This window comes from Cicer arietinum, chromosome 4 (genome assembly GCF_000331145.2).
Source record: "Cicer arietinum cultivar CDC Frontier isolate Library 1 chromosome 4, Cicar.CDCFrontier_v2.0, whole genome shotgun sequence".
Taxonomy (NCBI): domain Eukaryota; kingdom Viridiplantae; phylum Streptophyta; class Magnoliopsida; order Fabales; family Fabaceae; genus Cicer; species Cicer arietinum.
In genome coordinates, this window is record NC_021163.2 from 30,194,769 (window position 1) to 30,203,327 (window position 8,559).

The window sequence follows — 8,559 nt, forward strand, 5'->3', positions numbered from 1 at the left end:
TAGAATAATAAAATTATTTCAAAACCATTACAGGAAAACATTTGCAATTCAATCAAATACAAAGTAGCATTTCAGGATTTCCTTGCAAAAACATAGATGGAAGCAAGCTTGCATGTATAATTTATGGTGTTAGTATAAACAATAAGAGAGGAATAAGATTTAAAGAAACAATGATTTATGGTGTTATTCTTCAATTTGTATTTGTAATAATATGAATACAATAATGATTAATAAGATTAATTTAGTACAATTATTATTTTGATTCTTTCACTTATAATTAAGTTGTTAATTTGTACACTATCGAGAATGAATTATAAAAAAAAAATATTACACATATTAAAAAATATTGTTGATCATATTTAATATATACAATCTCAATTAAAAATTAAGTCTATTGTCTAAATTATCCTCAATAACTACTAAATTGGATCCTTAAAAAACATAAAAGATTATACTAAACTAGGATTAATTTAGAGATATCACAATTAAATAAGAGACAAAACATTAATTTTCGTTTATATTTTATTTCAAAAAACATTTGCTATTTGTATTTATTTATATTGTGTATGAAAGATAGTATAAAATGACTTATGCACTACGTCAATAAGTTAGCTTATAGGTTATTAAACTAGCTTATAAACTTGTTGGATTAAAAGAGATGTGTTTGATAAACAAGTTTTTCTCACTTGCTTATATCTTATTTTGATATGTTATTTCAAATAGCGTTTGAAATTATAACTTATAGTTTTTTACATCTGCTTCCATTTAGAAATTTATTATTTATTATTTTATTTTATCTTTAAGTAATACAAAATAACTACTTCCCTCACTCACTACTCTCTCACCAACTAAATCACATCTTCATATATATTTTCTTCTCGGTGAACAGAGTACCCATTTTATTCTGTTGCGCCACTCTAATAAACCGATTAAGATTATGATTTATGTACTTGTGCAGTAAGCTCACAATTTTTTTTTTTTGTGAGGAAATATTTCAGTCAAGGTTCGGGTGGTGCATAAACTCCAAGACATATGACCGCCACTAGCAAGACTAAAAACTACCCCCATTAACCTGCGGTCCAATCTAGATCGAACTCCTCTGATACGACTTGTAACATCCTACTTTATCGAGACATTAACTAACAAAATTCTAAACGTAAAGATACAAATTCATTTTTTTTATATCAGATTATCTTAAATACTCATTTACTTTAAAACCAAGTCATAACTTTTTTGATTGTATTTTAAAAAATAATGAATTAGAGTAACAATAATAAAAAATTTACCATAAAAATCAATCTACTTTTTTTTTTCCAAAAGATCAAGAAGAGATTTTGTTCTACTAACAATGAAAAAATAATTAGACAAAGTTAATATCATTGTAATTAAAAGAGTTCTTACTTGAGGGGATGAATCATTAACTCGTTTTCTTGAATTTCTTCTTTTTTCTCTCCCAAACCTTTTCTTTTTCTTTCTTTCTCGCATAGAGGTTGTTATGAGTATTAGAATAGGAGGCGTCGTTTTTTTTTTCTATCACTAGAGTTAGAGAACATATTTTAAGATCCTAAATATTAACTCTACAAATTAACATAATTTTTTTTTAACGAATTCTTTCTTTTCTATTACTATTGTTATTATTATAAATTTTTTTTTTCAAATACTTAACAAAATATTCAGTTAAATTAAATATATATATATATATATATATTTCAAACATAATAATTAAATAAAAAATTAATAATAATAAGAACCACATTAAAAATGATTTAAAAAAATTAAATTAAAATATATTTTACACATTGCTAATATTAAAGAAAAATAGGATCTTATATTATATTTCTATTCACTGAAAATAGTTTCGTTTTCGAAACTCTAATGAAAAAACACAATGCGGGGTCTTACAATTTTATTATAACGTGAACCTTAATATATGATCTGCAACGGAGAAAGTATTACTTTATCGAATACCAATGGCAAAGACTTGCTATATATTGATCACGGCACGAAGCAATGATCTGTGTCACATGCATCATGCCTTAATTATTAATTGCATTTAAAATTTGTAAAAATCCCTTAACTTTAGAAATTTTTAATATCCTATTAAATTTCATGACATGTGTCTCACGATCGCTAATTATATATGGTGAAGTTTGCTGACCTAAGAAACTTATCTGGAAATAGAATTCTTTGTTTTTTATTTATTTATAAAAAAACAAATTAAATTCATATATTCATATTGGTTTGGAAGAAAAAAAAATTAAATATAAATTTAAATATTTTTTTGGTCTCTTCTCAATTGTTTTTTTTTACTCAAATTACTTATTAAGTTTAGTTTTGTATATTAATTTGAAATATAGTCAAATTGATTTCACTATTTATGGAAGCTAATATAAGATGACTCTTTATGTCAAATCTATGTGAAGCATGAAAATCGAATAACGTGACATCTAAGCTGTGCATAATCCTTATAACTATTTTTCAGTTCTCTTCTTTTTTCCCAAATCAATTTATCACTAAATTCATTATTCTCCAAAATTTCTTGTTGTTCATGCGAAATAAGTGAATAGGGTGAAAAATAATATGAATCTGGAAATTTCAATTCAAGGAATGGGTATGTTGGTTTATCATACAATCATACTAGGTTTCAAAGACAAAACACACAAAAAGAAAACCTAAATACAAAAAACCCTTAAAAAAATACATATATCTAATGCAATGTGATACCACAGCTACCAAGTAGCAATTATTTTTCTCTATCGAAGAGGACTCCTTAGTTCTCCTCCGTGGCTCTACTTCTTTTGTTTTTAACTTTTTAGTTTGTTTTAAGGGATTTGAGTTAAATAAAAACAAAATATCACCTAATATAAAATAAAAATATATATATATATTGGTGATACTCATGTAATCAATTAATTTGACTCTAATCAACATGGTGACGAAAAATCACCAATGTGCAATATCAAACATAATCAAGAGACCAACAAATTGTACTCGGTTAATGTGTTTGGATAGGTTAAAATGAGTAAATTGGAGTAGAATTCATTGTTTTTCATTTCTCTGAAAATAGATGGCAAGAAAAATGAAGAGATACCTTCCATTCTTTTTTAGTCATCCAGTCAATGGAAAATAAATTTATTCCATTTCGTTCTATCTCATACCATCAATTTAAAATAAGCATTTGATCTTTTATATATATATATATAAAACAAAAAAATCATGTGAATTTTTTAATTAATCGTTTAATACTTTTAATTATAATCACTCATGTATAGTTATATGATTATGATTTAATCATTTCACGCTCTCATATTAAAACTCCTCTCATTTTAAAGAGATGTTTTAATATGTATATACATCCATATATATATATATGACAGTGTGAAAGAATTAAATTTTAACCATGCAATCATACATGAATTATTATGATTGAAAGTGTCACATAACTACTTAAAAAAGTCATATGGCTTGTTATTTTAATCTTTATCATTCGTGATTTGATTAATGACTAAGAATCACTCATCTCACGGTTTCATTATATATATATATATATATATATATATGTATATATATATATATATATATGTCATAGCCAAGATTGTAATTTACAATTTCATTTAAAAAAATTCAAGTATGGCTGGAATGCAAGACTATATCCTAATGTTCTTCTTTTTGCTACTCTCCCCCAAAGCTTTTCGAGCAATACTGACTAGAAAGAAGAAAAAGTATGATAAAAGTCCACCGAGCCCTCTTGCTCTACCTATCATTGGACACCTTCACCTTCTTTCTAAATTACCACACCAAAGTTTTCACAAACTTTCAATTCAATATGGACCCATAATGCAACTTTTCCTAGGCTCTATACCTTGTGTAGTAGCTTCCAATCCAGAAGTCGCAAATGAGTTTCTTAAAACCAAAGAAACATACTTCTCCAACCGCTTTAGTAATGCTGCACTTCACTACATATCATATGGCTCAAAGGGTTTTGTGTTTGCACCTTATGGTGACTATTGAAAGTTCATGAAGAGGAAGTGTATGTCAGAGCTTCTTGGTGGAAGAATACTTGATCAGCTTCTTCCCGTGAGACAACAAGAGACTGTAAAGCTTCTGAGACTTTTGCAAAAGAAAGGGGAAGCAGGTGAGGCCGTTGATGTCGGCGGCGAGCTATTGACTCTAACCAATAGCATTATAACAAGGATGACAATGAGAACAAATTGTTCTGAGAATGATAATGATGTTGAAGAGATTAGGAAGATGGTGAAAGACACAGCAGAGATAGCTGGGAAATTTAATGTCTCGGATTTTATTTGGTTTTGTAAGAATTTATATTTTCAAGGAATGAATAAAAGGCTTAAAGGGATTATGGAAAAGTTTGATACAATGATGGAGAGAGTGATAAAGGAGCATCAAGAAAAAAGGAAGAAGAAGAGTGAAGATGATGATGTTAGAGATATACTTGATATATTGTTGGAAATACATGAAGATGAGAGTTTGACAAGAAACAATATCAAGGCTTTCATTTTGGTAAGGCTACTATTTAAACCATTATTTTCTTTTTTCTTTCATGTTTTGCAATTGAAATAACCTATGCAGAAATATTATAATATGAAACTATGAATTATGCAGGATATATTTATGGCAGGAACAGACACATCAGCAATAACAATGGAATGGGCTCTTGCTGAGTTAATAAACAATCCAAATGTGATGGAGAAAGCAAGACAAGAGATTGATTCGGTAACAAAAAAAAAGAGTAGATTAATACAAGAATCAGATCTTCCCAACCTTCCATACTTGCAAGCTATTATTAAAGAAACACTAAGAATTCACCCCACAGTACCTATAATAGAAAGAGAATCATCAGAAAATTGCAACATTTATGGTTATGAAATTCCAGCAAAGGCCATTTTATTTGTTAATTTATGGTCAATGGGTAGGGACCCTAACATTTGGGAAAAACCCCTTGAGTTCAAGCCAGAGAGGTTCATTAACGAATATAATAAGTTTGATGTTTGGGGAAAAAATTACCAACTTATATCATTTGGAACTGGAAGAAGGGTTTGCCCTGGTGCATCCTTTGCTCTTCAATTTGTTCCCACAAATCTTGCAACCATGATTCAGTGTTTTGAATGGAAGCTAGATAATGAAACGGGAATAGCTAACATGGAAGAGAAATCAGGATTAACCCTTCCAAGGGCTCATCCTCTAACGTGTTTCCCTATTCCCCGTTTTAGAAGCATTCCTTCTAGTGAATAGAAGATTGAGAAAATGGTTGGATTATACCTTTTCCATATCTCCTTCTCAACTATTCAGATTTCACTTTGAAATTATTGCTAATGTATTTGTGTTTTTTTTTTTTGTTTTGACGCATTTGTTTCATAATCTTACACATGAAAATAAATTGTAAAATATTATTGGTTGTGCATAATTTGATTAGAAGACTATGTTGAAATTCAAACAATTAGCCTTTTGTTTCAAAACAAAAATAATCCATTGTGAAATTTCATTCATTTTGGTTTAAAAAATATTTTAAAATATTAAGCATAAAAATATTAAATCAAATTAAAGAATATCATAAAACTTCGACAGCTAAAAGCTAATTGTTTGAAAATTAAAAAATGTTTTGACTAGAATTAGCTGGTATAAGTATGGAAAAATAAATATTAGATAAAAAAATTTATACAACGATTTATATCAATTAACTATTGTATTAAAAACACTTAGAATAAATATTTTCTATTGCATAAGTAGTATTAAAAAGTATTGTATCAGCAGATATTAATTAATAAGTATCAAATAAAGTAAGATTGTTTATTATTTAGATTATAATAAATACAGGTTTATTCACTGTAACTAAATAGCTATAAAATAGAAAGCTATTAAACACAAGATCAATAAAGTTATAAAATATATAGAGAAGAATATGACCACAATTTTATTTGTAATTATGATTACATCTAATTATAGTTCAGTTCTTTTGATTTGATTATGAATTCCTTTACTAAATTTATTAACATGTTAAGTCATTCGTTGTTACTTTTTTTCTTCCTAAATTAATCTCTTGTTTGATTCTTTAAATAGTTTAAATTCAATAAAAGCATAAAGAACAAAAACGTTAAATAATTAGAAGACTAAACTTTAAGGTTAGTCGTGCAATAACTTATAGTTTTTAATTATGTTATAGATCCACCAATTAATTGTTGTACAATTTTTAACAAATAATTGATTAGAACTATTCCAAAGATGATTAATCCTATAAAACTTAATAAAATATATTTCATTTACAAAACTAAGTGAAGACCCTAGAAGAAAGCTCATTATTATAAACAAAATTAAATGAGAAATAATAGTATGGATTCATCAAATTAAAGGAGAATAATAAGAACTCTTAAAAGAATAAATATTTGCTCTTAAAATTGAGACACTCTACTTCAATTCCAACCACCCTCAAAATCTCCCTTCTGCCGCCACTATTTCTAATCTTATTTCATGATGTGCAACCTCTCGTACGACTTGTGTAGGAATGGCAAAATGAGTTTCATCCGTCGGCAGTTTGTTTAGCCCATCTTTTTTGGCACACAAATTAAGATTTTGAACTTGCCATTGCTAGTTGACTCACTTCGCCTAACCCGCTAAAAAAACATGGAGGAACTGACAAGTTTGTCCTTCGGATTAAAATAAAGAAAAATAAACTCTTTTTTTCCACTTTTTCTATATATAAGTCCCAATTCATTTTTCAGTTTTATTCTTCATAAAGTAGAGAGAAAAAAATCACTTAAATTAATCTCTTTAGTTTCATACTTTAATCTCATGTTTCTAAAGATTTGTCAAATTGGTTAAGTCGTAAACTTTTTATTTTTGATGTCTTGTTATTTTATTATATATTTTTAGATACTAAAATATGGATGTTTTAAATGATAATTTTTATATTTTTTAGTGAACTCAGTGGTTAGATATTTTGATTTCCAAAAATTAGTTTTATATTTATTTATTGTTTTTTCAATTTTAACATTGTTTTATAAAATATTTTATTTAATATTTTTTTATATAAAGAAAACATTGAGAGATCAATCCACCAACCCACTGGCCCGTCACAAAAAATATCGGAAAGTTGAATTTTTTACCCCTCAATTAACTCATATCCCACAAATGTTAAAAATCCAAATACGCCCCTTTAACTTTTTTATTAAAATAATAGTAAAAATAAATTACTTCAAAATCTCACTTCTCACCAAAATTTCACTACCAAATATTTTGTGCCTTGAAATTTTCAGTACATATTATTATTATTATTATTATTATTATTATTTTTATTATTATATATTTTTTTTGGATTATTTTTAATTTTTTTTTTGAAGTAGGAGTGAAATAAACACCATTATGTATAGTCAAATTTCCTGTCAAAACACCTAGAACTTTCAAAAATGAAATTTTCGGTATTGAAAAATAACTATCGAAAATTTCATTCCTTTTTAAAATTTTCGTTACAGTTTTTGTTTTTTTAAATTTATTTAAACATTTATTTCATATTCAATTTATTTTCAGTGAGTGCAAGAGGAGCGAAAAATACCATTGAATATTCTTGAGTTTGACCTCTTACACAATCTAATAGGAGAGCTGCGTCAACCTAAGTTTAAACGGACAACCACACATTTTAGTTGAAATATGTAATGAATATTTGGGCGAAAAATTACTTACCGAAAATTTTAGTGAGAGGGTGAGATTTTAAAGTATTTTTTTTTTACTATTAATTTAATAGAAATTAAAGTGACATATTTAAATTTTTAACATTTGAGAGTATAAGTTCAATTGATAGGGTACAAAATCCAACTTTCAAAAGATCGAGGTAAAGTTTTCAACCATACAGCTTAAATTGACTCGCATCGCTCTACCATTTTAAAGAAGTTAATGACAACTCGAAGAAAAATGGGAGGAGATACCCTATTTTGCCATCCCTAAGCTTATGTGTATTGCTGCCTTCTTATTTTGTTATGAGACATACGCCTCTAGTTCTTTCTTTTTCTTTCTTATATATTGCTTCTTACTTTTCAAGGTAGCTAATCCTTTTTTTATTTAATTTAATTATAACTTTAGTGCCTCTATTTTCATTATTTCACAAAATTAGTACTCTTGTCTTAAAATTTAACAATTTTGATCATTTATTCTGATTTTGTAATAAAAAATTGAAGATGTAACATGTTTTAAATGACATGACATATAATATGATGAGATTGAATAATTAAAACTCATAATTATAATAAAATTATCTAAAAAATTCAGTTTTAACTTCAGATATTATTCATTTTTACAATTTAATTAATGACATTTGAATAATTAATGACTTTAAATTATTTTATATCATTAAGTTATATGTCACATTATTTAAAATATGTTACATTATTTTTTTAGTTCAAAAATATAAAGAATGAACCAATAGTATCATGTTTTAAAATATGAGGACTAATTCTATAAATTGGTTGAAAATAGAGAGACCAAAACTTTAATTAAGTCTTTTTATTTCAATTGAACTATCAATAAAGTTAGTGAATATATATATATATA

At 26.5% G+C, this 8,559-nt stretch overlaps 1 pseudogene; it reads left to right on the top strand.

Moving 5' to 3' along the window:
• The first annotated feature begins 3,630 nt into the window (after positions 1-3,630).
• LOC105851060 (cytochrome P450 93A3-like) lies at positions 3,631-5,369 on the top strand (annotated as a pseudogene).
• The last annotated feature ends 3,190 nt before the right edge of the window (positions 5,370-8,559 follow it).